Below are 15,030 nucleotides of genomic sequence, written 5' to 3' on the forward strand. Positions count from 1 at the left end.
AAACAGCAACTTACCCATATCCCAGTCCCCAGAGAGGCCATGAAATGCTAACAATGCTGTGCCTGAATATTTATCCTTCCTTTTTACAGCTCACCCACTAAGAAAGGTCCATGAAATTGACTTTAGATTCCCATTTCTTTGGCGTTTATCTGCTTCGCTTTTATTTCCAGCCAGGCCAGGAGACAAAATGTAGTGAAAACACAAACTCGTATGTGGGGCGCCTGGGTGGCTCAGTCATTAAGCGTCTGCCTTCGGCTCAGGTCATGATCCCAGGGTCCTGGGATCGAGCCCCGCATGGGGCTCCCTACTCTGCGGGAAGCCTGCTTCTCCCTCTCCCACTCCCCCTGCTTGTGTTCCCTCTCTCGCTGTCTCTCTCTGTCAAATAAATAAATAAAATCTTTAAAAAAAAAAACAAAAACAAACTCGTATGTAAAAAGAGGCCAGATAACCACTGTTCTCCACCAGTTTCCCCATCGTAGATGTACTTTCTGGATAAATCACTTGTCGGTCATTGGAAACATTAGCATGACCTGGTTTATCTTATCTTCTCTGTAACAAACTCTAAGTGCAAGAGAACGGGACACAAAGCAGGAAACTTGCAATGGGGAAAAGGAGGAAGGGAGAGAGACATTTCAGGGAAGGGCAGGGCCTCAAACCCACCCGCCCTCCACGGGATGCATTTGGTCCTCGACAGTTCAACCGATGCCCTTCTCACATCCCCTCTCTGAGTCCATTCTCTCCATCTCCCCCCGCCTCAGCCCTGGTCACCGCTTGCCTAGCATTGCCATTGCCCCCCAATTAATCCCCTTGCTTCCCATCTTGTCCCCTACAGCTCATATTCTAATAGCAGGAAGAGTGATCTATTCAAAATAGAAATCAGGTCAATTCACATGCCCTGCTTTCAACACTAAAAGTTTCTCATTGTACCCACAATAAAATCAAAGCCCTATTTTGATTTTCAGACCAATGACCTGACCGCTGCCTTCCTCTCTGATCTGCTCTTCCACCCCTCCAACACTGTTCTCCCTTGTCTTTCCTCACACAGGCAACCAAGCTTGATCCTGCCTCAGGGCCTTTGCACTTGCTCCTGCCTCTATTGAAAATGCTCAGAGCTGACTCCTCCTCACCCTGAGGTTGCAGGCCAAATGTCACTTCCTCGTTGATGACTTTCCCAACACCCTGTCTAAAGTAGCCATTTCCTTGAGGCTGTGGAGAAAACAAAGGGCTGGTTGCCAAAGGGAAGGGGATGGGAGGGTGGGCAAAATGGGTGAAGGGGAAGGGGACATGCAAGTTTCCAATTACAGAATGAATAAGTCACAGGAATACAAGGCACAGCATAGGGAATACAGTCAATGGTATTGTAATAGCACTGAATGGTGACAGACGGTAGCTACCCTTGTGGTGAGCACAGCGTAAGGTGTGGACTTGCAGAATCACTCTGTCGTACACCTGAAACTAATGTAACAGTGTGTGTCAACCATGCACAAGTAAATAAATGAACAAGCAAACAAATAAATAAATACAATAGCCTCCTCCTTCATTCTGTCTCTGACACTCTGATACCACCCTCTTTCTATTCTGCAGAGTCCCAGCAAGGCAGTGAGATCACATACTTACGTATTTGCCATGATTACTGTCTGCCTCCCCCGTTAGAACACAGGCTCCAGGACAGCCGAGAAGGGGTCCGTCCAGTTCCCCTGCGTCCCAGTGCCTAGAACAGGGCCCGGACCTGTCGTTGGTGCTCAGTGAAAATGAATGAGCATGGAGGGTGCCTGAGGAGAGCAGGTCTGGCTGAGAATCCCAAAATAGGCCAGGACTGCTGGACCCATCAGGCAATAACTCATCCTGACATCCTTGGGTTCCGTGTGGACGAGCAGATGTGCCAACCAGACCCCACCTCATTGGGGACTTGTGGTTCCAGCTGCTGGGGTGCTGTCAGGGTTCACCTCGGCCACCAAGAGCCTTGCCTAAGGTCACACCCTTCTCGGGGCTGCCCTCATTCCAGGACCGACTGCGGTGAGAGGGGAAGACCCGGCCACGTGCGCTCAAGGAGGCCCATCTCCGATGCGCTGTTCCAGCTCCAGCCCTCCCCGTGAGGCTGTGTTCAGGTGCCGTCATGCCTGCTGCCCTGCTCACCGCTCCTCTGCCCACTCCTGCTTCCTTCCCCTCCCATCCACAGGTGCAGCTCCCAAGGGCACCCCTAGCAAACCTCCCACCACTAAACTCCATCTCACACTCTACCTGCAGGGAAGCCCCACCTCTGACAAGTTCCTTCTTCTGCTCAGCACCACGCCAGGTGCGGAGACCAGGCACTTGTGCCCAGTGAGAGAGCTGGACAACTGAGCCAGCAGGTACAGTGCGGAGTTAGGGTGGCTAGGATGACAGAAGACACGCGGCCTTCTGGAGCATGGGGGCGGGGGGAGGGGCCTCTAACCCAGCCTGAGCTACTCGGCCAGACAGAGGCACCAGAGAAACTTCCCAAAGAAAAGACTGCTTCAGTTCAGTTCTGAGGACCAGAGTGAGTCCGGAGGACCACTGGGAGCAGGACACGAGTGCGTGGATGCAAGGACACAAAGCCGGGAAGGTGTGCAGGGACCGGGTAGGGAGACACAGGAGGTGAGGACCCAAGGGAATAGGAGGAGTTGGGGGGAGAGCCAAATGGCTGAAGGTGAGAGGTGTCGGGAACCCCAGAGCCCCGCATCCACTGTAAGATCAGAGAACGCATCGGGCTGCACAGCCCACTGCACAGCCCAGTCCCCGCCCTGCCCCTTCCTTGTGGGGGGGGTGGTAGTGCGGCGCTTGAATCTGGGAGCCTCTGTGTCCTCCTCGCTGCGCTGGGCTGTGGGACGGTGAGGAGACCTGGCCTGGCTGACCTCCAGCGGCAACCTGTTCTGACGGGACCACCCTCTGCGTCTGCTCTGTGTCGCCCACATCACACCACCTGCTCTTTCCAAGTTCACCCATCACGAATGCTCGTCACTTGGTATTTATCACCTAATGAAGGTCTGCAGCCTTTCAAATCCAAGGGTGACCATCTGACTAAAGCCTACTCACTGCATTTCCATATTCCCGTCAAAGTCACATTATCTACTCTTGAGCAGAGCGCCTGGTGACCCTCTCTGTTAATGAAATACCACGGCGATTAAAACCTCCATCAGGCTTGGTATTTGAAAGTATCAGGGGCTTTTTTAGAAAACACACTTCATAAACTGCCTGGAAATCTCCGTCACTTGGGAGAATTGCCTTTTGAACCAGGACGGATTTTTTTTTTTCCTTAAGAAGGAGAGGGGGACAAGAGAGTTTCAGGTTTGGTTTTGTGAGTTCACTTCATTGCCTGGCTTTTCATAAAAGCTTTCAGGGTAACTGATATTTTTATTCTGAGAGCATTTCCATCTACATCAGACCACTGGCTCGTTTTTAGCTAATTAAACTTATGAAGTGAGGAAGTGGTAAGAGTTCATTCCAGAGGTACAGGCTCCTGCGATTCTGCATGCTAATTGAGCCCGTGCCCCCACAGAGGAGATACGCGGCAGGCTGGCTTCAGTGCACCCCGCATCACCTCCTAAGCACAGCCTGGGGAGGGTGGGGAGGGGGCCGCACTGTCAAATCGACCAGGGGAAAATCTCAAATTTGGAACATGACACTGCATTGCTTGCTTTCATATTTTGGAGTACCACCGCCCCCACGCCATCTTTTTATTTAATACTGCCAACAAATGACCCAGCAATGACTGGAGGAAACTTGAACACTCCGATGTGGTGTCTGATTTAAATCGACATTCAGAAGTTCCAGAAGGGAATAGTTATTTTTAGAACCACAGCTTTTTATGAAACAAAAGTGTGGCATGCTTAGTAATAATGGCTACCGTTCAGTAGTTACACTGTGCCAGGTGATATGCAATCATTTTTCGGTTTCTCAGAAGAACACTTCAAAGCAAGCATCCTTACCCCCCTGGTCTAGAGAAGGAACTGCATTTGTGAAAGGTTAAGAGAGATCCAAGGTCACAGAGCAGGTGCACAACAATTTGAACCTGGGGCTACCAGACTCAAGTTCATACTCGTTCTGTTGTGGGAGATTTAAAACAAGTACTCTGGACCTGGCTGGGTGAAACTAGTCTCTGGCATAAGAGGAGAGGGGCACCTGGGTGGCTCAGTCAGTTAAGTGTCTGCATTCAGCTCAGATCATGATCCCGGGGTCCTGGGATCAAGCCCCGCATTGGGCTCCCTACTCAGCAGGGAATCTGCTTCTCCCTCTCTCTCTGCACCCCCACCCTGCTTGTGTTCTCTCACTCTCTCAAATAAATAAATAAAATCTTTTAAAAAACAGAGGAGAGGGGCGCCTGGGTGGCTCAGTCGTTAAGCGTCTGCCTTCGGCTCAGGTCATGATCCCAGGGTCCTGGGATCGAGCCCCACATCGGGCTCCCTGCTCAGCGGGAAGCCTGCTTTCTCCCTCTCCCACTCCCCCTGCTTGTGTTCCCTCTCTCGCTGTGTCTCTCTCTGTCAAATAAATAAATAAAATCTTAAAAAAAAATAAAAAAAAATAAAAAAATAAAAAAATAAAATAAAAAACAGAGGAGAAAGAGGCCTGCATTCCAGCCTACCTAGGTGATATTCTTCTCCTCTTTGTTCTATAGCTGAAGTTCTGTTGCTACCCAAAGTATTTGCTTCTCCTACCCTTAGGTAAGAGTAAGCTAAGGATTGTCTACATTTCCGTTCCCCTTTAGATGCTGCTTCATCTGCCTGTTCTTTCGATGCTGAGCATAGGAGAGAACACATGTGAACCCCAATGGCATCTTGATGCCAAGAAATGGGGAACACCAGATCAAACAGTTGAATGCTCTAGAACGGGTGCTGAATGTCCCACATGTGGTGAGACCACAGGTAACAATACTGGTGACCAAGGTCACATTGGCTGCCTCATTTCTCCCAATAAGCCCTGCAAATAAACATGCCAGCCTTGCCAAGAAGATTATGGGGGGGGCGGGGAATGAGGTTAAACCCTACCAGATATTAAAATACATTCCAAAGCTACTTTATTTTTTTAATTTGTACTTGTGTAGGAATAGACAAAAATAAATAAAATGAAACAGAATAAAGAATGAAGTTACATCTAAATGCATATGTTACAGGGACGCCTGGGTGGCTCAGTTGATCAAGCGTCCAACTCTGGATTTCGGCTCGGGCCATGATCTCAGAGTCATGAGATGGAGCCCCGCGTCGGGCTCCACACTAGGCACGGAGGCTGTGTGAGATTCTTTCTCTCCTTCTCCCTCTGCCCCTCCCTCCCACTCTAAAAAAAAAAAAAAAATGCATATTTTACAGATGGAAATTTAGCAGGTGATAAAGGTAGCATTTCAAATTGTCAAGAAAAATTAATGAATTTATAAAATGGTGATGTACACCTGGCCAGCAATTGGTAGAAATAAGTAAGCAAACCTACCCCAATTCCTATCAAAAATAAGTTCCAGACAAATCAGTTAAAATGTAAGAAATAAAAACATATAATCAGTAGGGAAATGAAGAAATATATTTATAATCTTGGAGGAGAGAAAGCCTTTAGTAGCATGACATAAAGACAAAATTGATAAATCTGACCAAATAAATATTTAAAAAGCATCCAAATATAGCCAAAAGACAAAGCTGGAACAATATTTATAACTCTTGGCAGATGAAAGGCTGGTTTCCTTAATATATAAAAGCTCTTATATATCAATTAGAACAAGGTGAACCCAATAGAAAAAAAAGTTGCCAAAACCAACTATCAGGCAATTCAAAAGAAAATGAAATCGAATTGAACATCACATATAACAAATGACTAACTCACTCAAAATTAAATAAACGCAAATTACAGCAACATGAATTATCTTCCACTTTTGTCTCTAAGAGCAAATACAATGATCTTCTCAAAACCAAAATCTGACTATGTCTCCCCACTGTTTAAACCTCTTCAAAGTTTTCCCCCTCCTCTTAGGAAAGAATCTGAAGTGGGTCCTGTGAGGTCTGGCTCTGAACCCACCACTCCTTTCTCACTTCTCCCCACCCGGGTTCTCTCTCAGGATCTTTGCCCATGATATAGTCCCTTTCTCTGTAATGCTCTTTCTCTTTTCCTTTATTCCTTCGCCTAGTGAGTTTCTACTCCTTCCGCAGGTTGCAGCTCAGTTGTCCCTTCCTGCGGGGGAAATTTGTCCTGGCCACCCAGTCCATCCCTTAATTAGATCAGCCCTCTCTTTTATATGCTTTCTTAACCACCATGTGCTTCTCTTTTACAGCATTTATAAAAGTGGTAATTTACATTTATTTATATGATTATTTAACTAATGTTTGTCTCCCCTTCTTAACTATAAACTCCACTGAGAAAGGGCTCTGCCATTTACTTTTTTCTCTCCACCGTACTCCCAGAACCTAACATACATTCTTGGCATATAGTAGGTGCTTAATAAATATTTTAAGTGACTGAATCAATGAAATAATTATTGTCTCCTGTGATCTTGGCAAATATTAAAAAGGTACAGAGAAAATCAGGCATTTTCATAGACTACTGTCAAAAAAAATTATTGGAGGCCCCTGTAAGCTGTGCCAAATAGAATGAATTTATCTATTAGCTATACTTGTAGATGTGTACAAAGATACGTGAATAACGATGCTGCATGCAGCATGGTTAGTAACGGCAAAAGCTAAGAAACAATACACATATTCTTCATCGGAGAACAAGTTAGAAAAATAATGATACATCTACAGAATGAATACTTTCAGAGACCCCTGCTGATCCTTATACAGATGTGGGAAGATCCTCAAGGTAGAATATGATGCAGCAAAGCAAGTTTCAGAATGAGCCAAGCAATGTGATCCCATGTGTGATTTTTTAAATGATATGATATATATGTCCTTTCATATGCATAGGAAATTTCTGGGCAGATAAACAAAGCCATTAATCATGGTAACTTCAGGGGGAGGGGTTAGAGGAAGTCAGGCTTTGCATGTTATACCTTTTTATGGACAATATGAATTTAGCCATAAATATCAATTACGTGTTTAATAGTACAAACCGGTTCTTTTCAAAAAATCATTGTTTTATAAGGAATCCCAAAACAAGTTCATTAGCATCATGATACAGAGCCCCCATTTTTTCCAATTATCTTCCTTTCTTGTTCAGTTATCTTAAAATTCAGAGGTTCTTAACCCTCGACCTTCATTTTTCTCTGCTGACGTTGCCCGTTTTCAACGGCATCGGCGACTTTTCAGCACTAATGGAGCTCTAGTTTAGAGGCGTGTTTTTATAAAGTAAAAATGCCTTTAAATTTCAAGCCAGGGCTTCAAGGGTGCCCGGGTCTTCATACACCGAGGTCGCCCCAATCCGGGTACTCCGCGGAAGTCCCTCCCCCAAATTCACACCCCTTGGAATGGGCCGCGTAAGAAGAGTCTATGGAAATAGAACGAATCTTTCCCAGGTCTGAGTGGAGCTGGTTCTTCCCGATACCTCTCTTTAGTGCTTTGAATTAATTTTCCGGTCGAGCTGCCAAAAGCTAGTTACTCCAAAAATAAATATATACCTGAAGTAAAACAATTCTACCTGTAATAACCATACGGAGTACACCAACATCGCGTTCCGGAGGAGGAAGGAATTATGTAACAACACACCGTGGTGCAGTAGAGCTTGTTTCCATGACTCCATAAATAATAAAACCAACCCAGACGCTGCCCTAAGTGAGCTATGAAGGATACTTGATTTCCTCCAGTTCTGTTGGTCGTCTACCATCTGTTGGGCTGATAACACCACTAAAGGGAGCGCTAACACAAGTAAAGCCTCCTTCAGGTTGTATCTTTCCCGGCGTGCTCTTCAAAACGTGCACACTGTTGGGGGAGTGATTTGGCTATCGGTATTTAGAACGACTCGGGGAGCCCGCTTCCCTCCCGCCGCCTCCCTGCCCCCCCTCCCTTGGCACCTTCGGCCTCCCCGCCGCAGTCCTTCCGGCTCCCACCGGAAGAGGGGAGCGAAGGCCACCGGAACTCCTGCCAGGTGTCACTCTTCTCGGGTCTCCTCTGGCGGGAGATTCTGAGGCCTGGAGCCAGGGGACCCTTCCTGTCCAGCCACAGCGGAGAAGGTGCCTGCTGCCCCCGTGGCCGCTCTCTCCTCCGGACCCCCTCCTGCCCCCATCGTCCCTTTTCTCTCCAAAAGCCCTGGATGCTCCCTTTGGGAGACCCTGTCCCAAAACCTCATCCTTACTTGGCTAAGCCTTTCTCCTGCTCAAAGAAAAGGTCAGCTTTGTGCTGCACAACCAAAGAACGGTGGGAGACTGACCTAGACTCTGCTTTGGGTTTATTTTTACTAGTTCATTTGTTGAGCAAGTGGGTTTTACCCGCTTGTTATTTGTACCTTGCCCTGTAGGCCATCCGTAATGATGCCATCCACCCCTCTCAAAAGAAAAAAAAAAATCAAAATCCTCTCTGGAGAATTGGGATTAAGAAAAGCAGGGCCAGTGGCCTCAGAAGAGCCCTGTGAAATGTGGGATGAGAACTTGGGCTTGGAGGGGTTGGGAAGGATCTCTACTAGCCCTTCTCTGTGGACGCTGTGGACACATCAATACCACCAATTTCTCTGTGGTACAGATCACCCGGAGCTGCAACGGGCCAGCACTGTGCTGAGGCGTGGGTTTGGCCTGATGGCACCCTCTGAAAATCCAGGTGTGAGGAACATTCATCCAGGCCACATAAAAAGCATAAAATAGGCCCAACATCACTATCTGCTTGCCCCCCTTTACCTCAGAAATGTGGAGCCTAGTGGTCAACAGTATAGAATATAGAACCAGACGGACATAGGGTCAATCCTCTCTCTGCCACATGACAGCTATGTAGTCCCAAGGTCCCTTAAACTCGCTAAGACTCAGTTTCCTCATCCAGAAACTGTATATAAGCAAATCTACTTTGCTGGACTGTTATAAAGATCAAACGAGATCATGTGTTTAAAGTACATAGTGCAACACCTAGCTGTCCTTTCCTTTCTGAAAAATACAAGCTATCCTGCCCCCTTTTTCACTTTGGCTGCCAGGGAGCTCAGAGTCAGATTAAAAGCAACAGCGCTCTTCCTCCTTCTCTCCAAGCTGAATCTACATTGCTTATTCTTACTTTCCTTGGGCCTAAATCTTTGTTGCTATATTTATATTATTTTACTTTATGTGTTCCTGTTTTAAATTGCCTCTGAGCCTCTATAGAAGAAATAAATAGTCTTATGAAGCCAAAAGTGGACACTTGCCCGCCTTCCTGCCGGGCTGCACCTTTGCTCTGTGGGCACCCTGGGAGATGACCAACTTCAACTCAAAGACGATGAATAGTCTTTTAGTTCTGATAGAATTCTAGGTTTAAAGTGACCTTTATTATCCTAAACCATGGAAGGTATGTCACCTGCAAAATCATTTGGAATCCCTGATGGGTAGAAAAAGAAAACCAGAGTTTTGTCCCTAACATGTCCCAGTCTAGGGCTGAATAGTTATCCCAAGTGTTCTTCTGTACTCCTGGGGAGGGGGGGCATTGGCCACTCTGCCAGGAAGTCACATCTGGCTTATTAACTCTCGGTGGCTCTCAGCAGAGTTAAGCTTGATAAAGACCCCCCAGTGACAACGTGGTGCATAGAAAAGGCAGGATTAGCCAGGAGACGCAGCCCGCCCAAGTTGGCGGTGGGTCTTGAGAGGGCATCCCGCCTGGAGCCTGGAAGACACAGCACCAGGGGCCTGGGAGCACCTGGGGATTTCTTGCTCCACCAGAGGTGTAGACAGGCCTGATCAGCACAGAAAGACAGGAAGGGGTTCCTGGTTTGGCCTCCTGTCAGGGGAAGAACAAATACCAGCGTGAAGCCCTGACAAGGCAGCCGTCAGTGGGAGTGCCCTCCGCGAAGGTTTGGGGACCCAGGAGCCTGCATTCCATTTGCTAAAGCAAGGAAGCCCACCACACCCTGAGAAAGCAAGGTGGCAAGGGCCCCGCAGCCGGGCCAGGGCACAAAACATATTGAGGGAGTTCACCTTTCTAGAACACGTACTCCATGCCAGACTCTGTGCCTGGGGCCACCTGTTCAGTGCCAGTGGGAAGCCCGAGAATACTGCCACAGCTCATCCTCGGCTGAGTCTCCCTATCTGTGTCTGCACAAACAAGATGATGCCAGGAGACATTCTTGGTTCAAAGGGGACCCAAAGTCCCACCCCAGTTTCCCAATTTTTTTTTAAGATTTTGTTTATTTGTCAGAGAGAGAGAACACACACAAGCAGGGGGAGCGGCAGGCATAAGGAGAAGCAGGCTCCCCGCTGAGCAGGGAACCCGAGGCAGGCTCGATCCCAGGACCCTGAAATCATGACCTGAGCCGAAGGCAGACATTTAACTGACTGAGCCACCCAGGTGTCCCCTAGTTTCCCAATTAACCTCCAAGGACATCAAACCCTTACGGGACCAGAAGATAAATCACGTTGCCCTGCTGTGAATTTCTCCTGTCTGTTGTGCCCCAAATTCTGAAACAGTGACTTCTTTCTTCCCAGTGGGCGGGTGGTGTGGCGGTGCTGGCGGGGGAAGCAGTGTGGGGCAGGGTGTTCTCCAGGCTCTCGCAGTTCCACAGTATGGGCTTGCTGGCACCCCCTCCTCGCTGGCCTTCCAGTCTCCCCGTCACCGAGTCACCGCCATCTTCTGTTGGAGAATGTCTCTCTCTGCTGATCAAGCCCGGATTCTCAGCTGCTTTACAAATTTTCAAAATCTGTTCTGATTTGCTTCCTACATCTCCATTTTAATCCATCACTTGCGTCCAACTAGTTCCATTACCCTACATCACACACCCTTAACGACCTTCCACAAATACTTCGTAAGCATTGCCCTAAGTCTTAGAGAAACAGAGAAAAAAAAACAGTGGCCCCCAATCCTTAATAAACTTGCAGTTAATGGGTGGAAAGGAAAAATAGCCCCCATGTGTGTCATCTTGTTACATGATCCTTGAGAAGCCCTAAGTTCTCATTTGTTAACTGGACGTACGACTTGTTCTTACCCAGCTGCATACAAACCCCCTGATTTCATGAGCAGACCCTTTGTTTCCATACCTATTCTTAGCCATATGATTTGATGAGGTTGAAACCCTCCAGGGGAGGGTCCCTGAGTCAGTCCTGGAATCCCACACATCTGGCCATCAAGAATTAGTTTAAGGATGGGCACACAAACTAGTCAGAGCCAAGGAGCGGCAAAGACCTTCCTGGGGCTTGTGGGAAGATGACAATATCTCCTTGTTCTGTGAGTCTCCTAGAAGAGACCCTCTCTGGATGTATCTGGATGATACAATGTGGGGTTGAAAGAATTAGAATTCCAGCAACTGTTTTGAAACTGCAAGATTTCCCAAGCGGCCAGGAGCCTTCAGTATAAACTTGGGTTGAAGCCTATGCCAGGAAGGTAGAGCAGGGACAAGAGGAGTACCTGGCCCTGGGGATACATTTTGAGTCCTAGATCAAGCTTCACCTGAATACAGACTATTTCTGAGCATATCAGTTACATGAATGAGCCAGTAAATCTCCCTTATAGATCAAGCCAGTTGGAGTATTTTTAGGTCACTTGGAAGCAGACACACTCTAACTGATGTACTCCTTCACAGAGGCGGGTTGAGAATTAAGTGAGGAAGAGCATTCTGAAATGTGCAGAAAGCTCTCCACACTCCCAGGTTGTGTTACGCAGCAGAGAGTACCCAGCAGCTTTCCAATAAAGACTCCTTATATCTTAATGCCTGATGACTCCTACAGAAATATTATCTCTGAGTCTGAGGTGTCTCCCTGAACCAGAAGTTTCTGGAACTGCTGCTTTTGAAAGTTCCTGGAGACCACAACAATCATGCAAGTCATAGCCACGGGTAGTCCACAAAGCACACGACTGTGAGGATTCTCCAGCCCCAGATGGAAAGGAGGTGCTTATCCACAGTGCCAAGAGCTGAGCAACAATCTCAAGAAACCTTCCCTGGAAACTGAAAAAAATCCAAGGTAAGTGATCAGAGGAAGGGGGAAACAGTTGGTGGAGGGATGCCAAGTAGAGAGGAAACAAGGCACTTTAACCTTAGGGGGACACAATTTCATGCACACACACATTCGGAAAGTCAAAGATCTTGAAGCCAATCTACTCCATGAGTGATTGTCAGAACACAGGATCTGATCTGCCCCTCTGGCTGAAGAGATGATCCCATCAGCATTGTTATTTCATGTTCTGGATCCATCTCCAAACAAATGTTATCAGCACATCAACACATTTGATTCTGAGACAATGCATCCCAGTGTTAGATCACCTCCCTGAGCTGCCGGGTACCTGCTTCTCTCCTTACCCCAGAGGGCCAGAGGCAGCACAGCACTAAAGACAGCCTGGTTGCCTGCCCTCCTCATTCTAGGACCCCTTGGTTTAGTCCTCCAAGTGCAAGGGAAGCTCTGAAACTCCTCCAGGCCGTAGAAGGCAAGGAAGACCAACAGGACCTATGGTAGTCAAGAAAGGGCTCACACTCAGCCTTGGCAAATGTGCCCTGTAAGGGGTCCTTGTGGACAAGGAGCCCTCTTCTGAGCCTGCTCAGATGTCCAAGCCAGCCTGGACAGGGAGGTGGTCTCCAAGGCCCTCTTCCAATATCAACTACACGGAAGAGCCCAGCCTAGGAAGCCACCCCATTCCCACGGAGCCTCAGCTCCCTAGAGACCAGCCAGGGCTGCCGCACGCCAATATACAGACACAGTGGCTACACACCCAAGCACAGCTCATGAGCACAAACCTATTTCAGTTTCCTCATAGTTTTGTCAAGGTTGGTGGGATACTCTGCCGTTTCGTGAAAATCATCGGCCTCAGTAATAAGAAACTCTGAGTTTCTGCTAAGTAATTGGATTTTATTTTTCTAATGACACTGAGAGTTTTGTGGATAGTGTTCCTTTGCTCTGGCTACTAAGAAGTTCAGAGCCCAATTTGTAACGAGCTCTAATACCTGCCCCAAACCCTAGAACGAGCATTTGTATACCAACCTGGCCCTGAATTTATCTCATTTGTGCATCCTCATTTTGCCATGACTTCAATGTCTTCATCTATTTTTTATCTAGTTGCATATACATACACACATATACATACGTAGAGAGACTGCCTCACACTCTTCTTAGAAGGGGGCTGCAAAGAGTGGGGAGCGAGAATATCAAAAGGAACAAACCTTTTAAATCATGTGTCTTACGATACATCTTAGCACAAAATGGAAGCTAAAGTAAAGAAAGACTAAAGCCTCAAACTCTGGAACAATCTCACCGGGCTTCCTGTTAAAAAGTCCCAAGCATCTCAAAAATAACTTTATATAGTTTGAACAGCGAAAGAGTCATGCTGGAGGTTATTTATAAACATGGGTGATTCTTGATGGAAATTAAACCATACCTTTCAGAGAAGTCAGAAAAGATTCAGAGACTAATTCCAAAAGTACTTGGAAATGAGCAGACAACCAAGAAGTGGAAACCCCATGAATATAGAAAGGACATGCCTACTGACTGTGTAATAATTAACCACCTTCAGACCAGGGACGGTGGCATGAAGCAAAACGCTGTGCAGCATAATTTACTGACACCTGAGCCAAGGTCATCCCTGGGTGCACCGTTCACAAGATTTAAACCAGTTCATAAATGGTAGTTAATGGCCCATACCAAGGAGAGCCTCTGCATACCTAATGGCTGTGGGTGACATTTGAGAATCTGTGTCCATTCAAAGTTACATGTACACAGGAATCTGCAATCCAGCACCTGCCATGCAGCCAAAGCTAGAGGGAATGTTTCAGTCCTTGGCCATGCCAACCATTTCTGAGCACCCAATTCACATAGAGCTCTGTGCCCCTACTTTTCTTTCTGTCAGAGGACTCAAGTACCATCAGCTCTACCTGCTTCCAGAGTTGTGTTAAACATCAAGGGATGTTTAGTGTCGGAGAACTAGGCACACGCATGACAATATTGTTGTTCCTTCTGGAAAGACAAACGTTCTGCATGTTCCAGGTCTCCTGAAGGTCTTAATTAAAGTGACTGTCAAAAGAAACAGCAAGATGAGGCATACAACTGAACCAGGCCCTTACCTGGAGGAAAGGGTGTCCAGAGCATGGTTTCTGGTCTCAAGGAGTTTATATTCTACCTGGAGAGATGAAATTACTAATCCCCCATTTTGCTTTTGAGGAAATTGAGGCACAGGGGTCACATTATTTATCCAAAGTCAAATAGCTTGTTAGTGACAGAATCAGGACTAGAATCCAGGGCCAGTGGCCATTTGGGGTGTAGAAGATACTGTCACTACTCCACTTACTTCCCTCAAACCCCACCCTTTTAGGTGCTCCAAATAGCTATCAACTGCTGGCAGGAGCACCTCTCTACCTAAAGGCTTTTCTGGAACCATGTAAGTCCGCTCTGTTTACCTGCATGGCAGATCAGAAATACCTGGGAATTAATATCCCTGGTAGCAATCCTCATCCAAACATGCACAAGAGATGGTGTGTAAATACACCAGCTCCTCCATACCTGGGGTGAGATCATAAAGTTTCTCTTTTATATCATTTTCCTACCCTCCTGAATAAACTACTTGCCTTTGAATCCTATCTCTAATGCTGAAGGGACCCAAATCGTAAGAAAGGAAGATATAAAAATTTAGATATAAGAAACAACCAGATACTAATTCAAAGGGGCATATGCACCCGTATGTTTATGGCAGCATTGTCTACAATAGCCAAACTATCAAAGCAGCCCAAGTGTCCATCAACTGATGATTGGATAAAGAAGAGGCAGTGTATATACATACAATGGAGTATTACTCAGCCATCAGAAAGAATGAAATCTTGTCATTTGTAACAACATGGATGGAGCTAGAGAGTATTATGCTAAGAGAACTGAGTCAGTCAGAGAAAGACAAATACCATTTTGTTTCACTCATATGTGGAATTTAAGAAACAAAACAGATGAGCAAAGGTGGGGGAGAGAGAGGCAAACCAAAAAACAGGCTCTTACCCACAGAGAATAAACTAATGGTTACAAGAGGGGAG

This window comes from Halichoerus grypus, chromosome 4, assembly GCF_964656455.1.
Source record: "Halichoerus grypus chromosome 4, mHalGry1.hap1.1, whole genome shotgun sequence".
NCBI classification, from domain to species: domain Eukaryota; kingdom Metazoa; phylum Chordata; class Mammalia; order Carnivora; family Phocidae; genus Halichoerus; species Halichoerus grypus.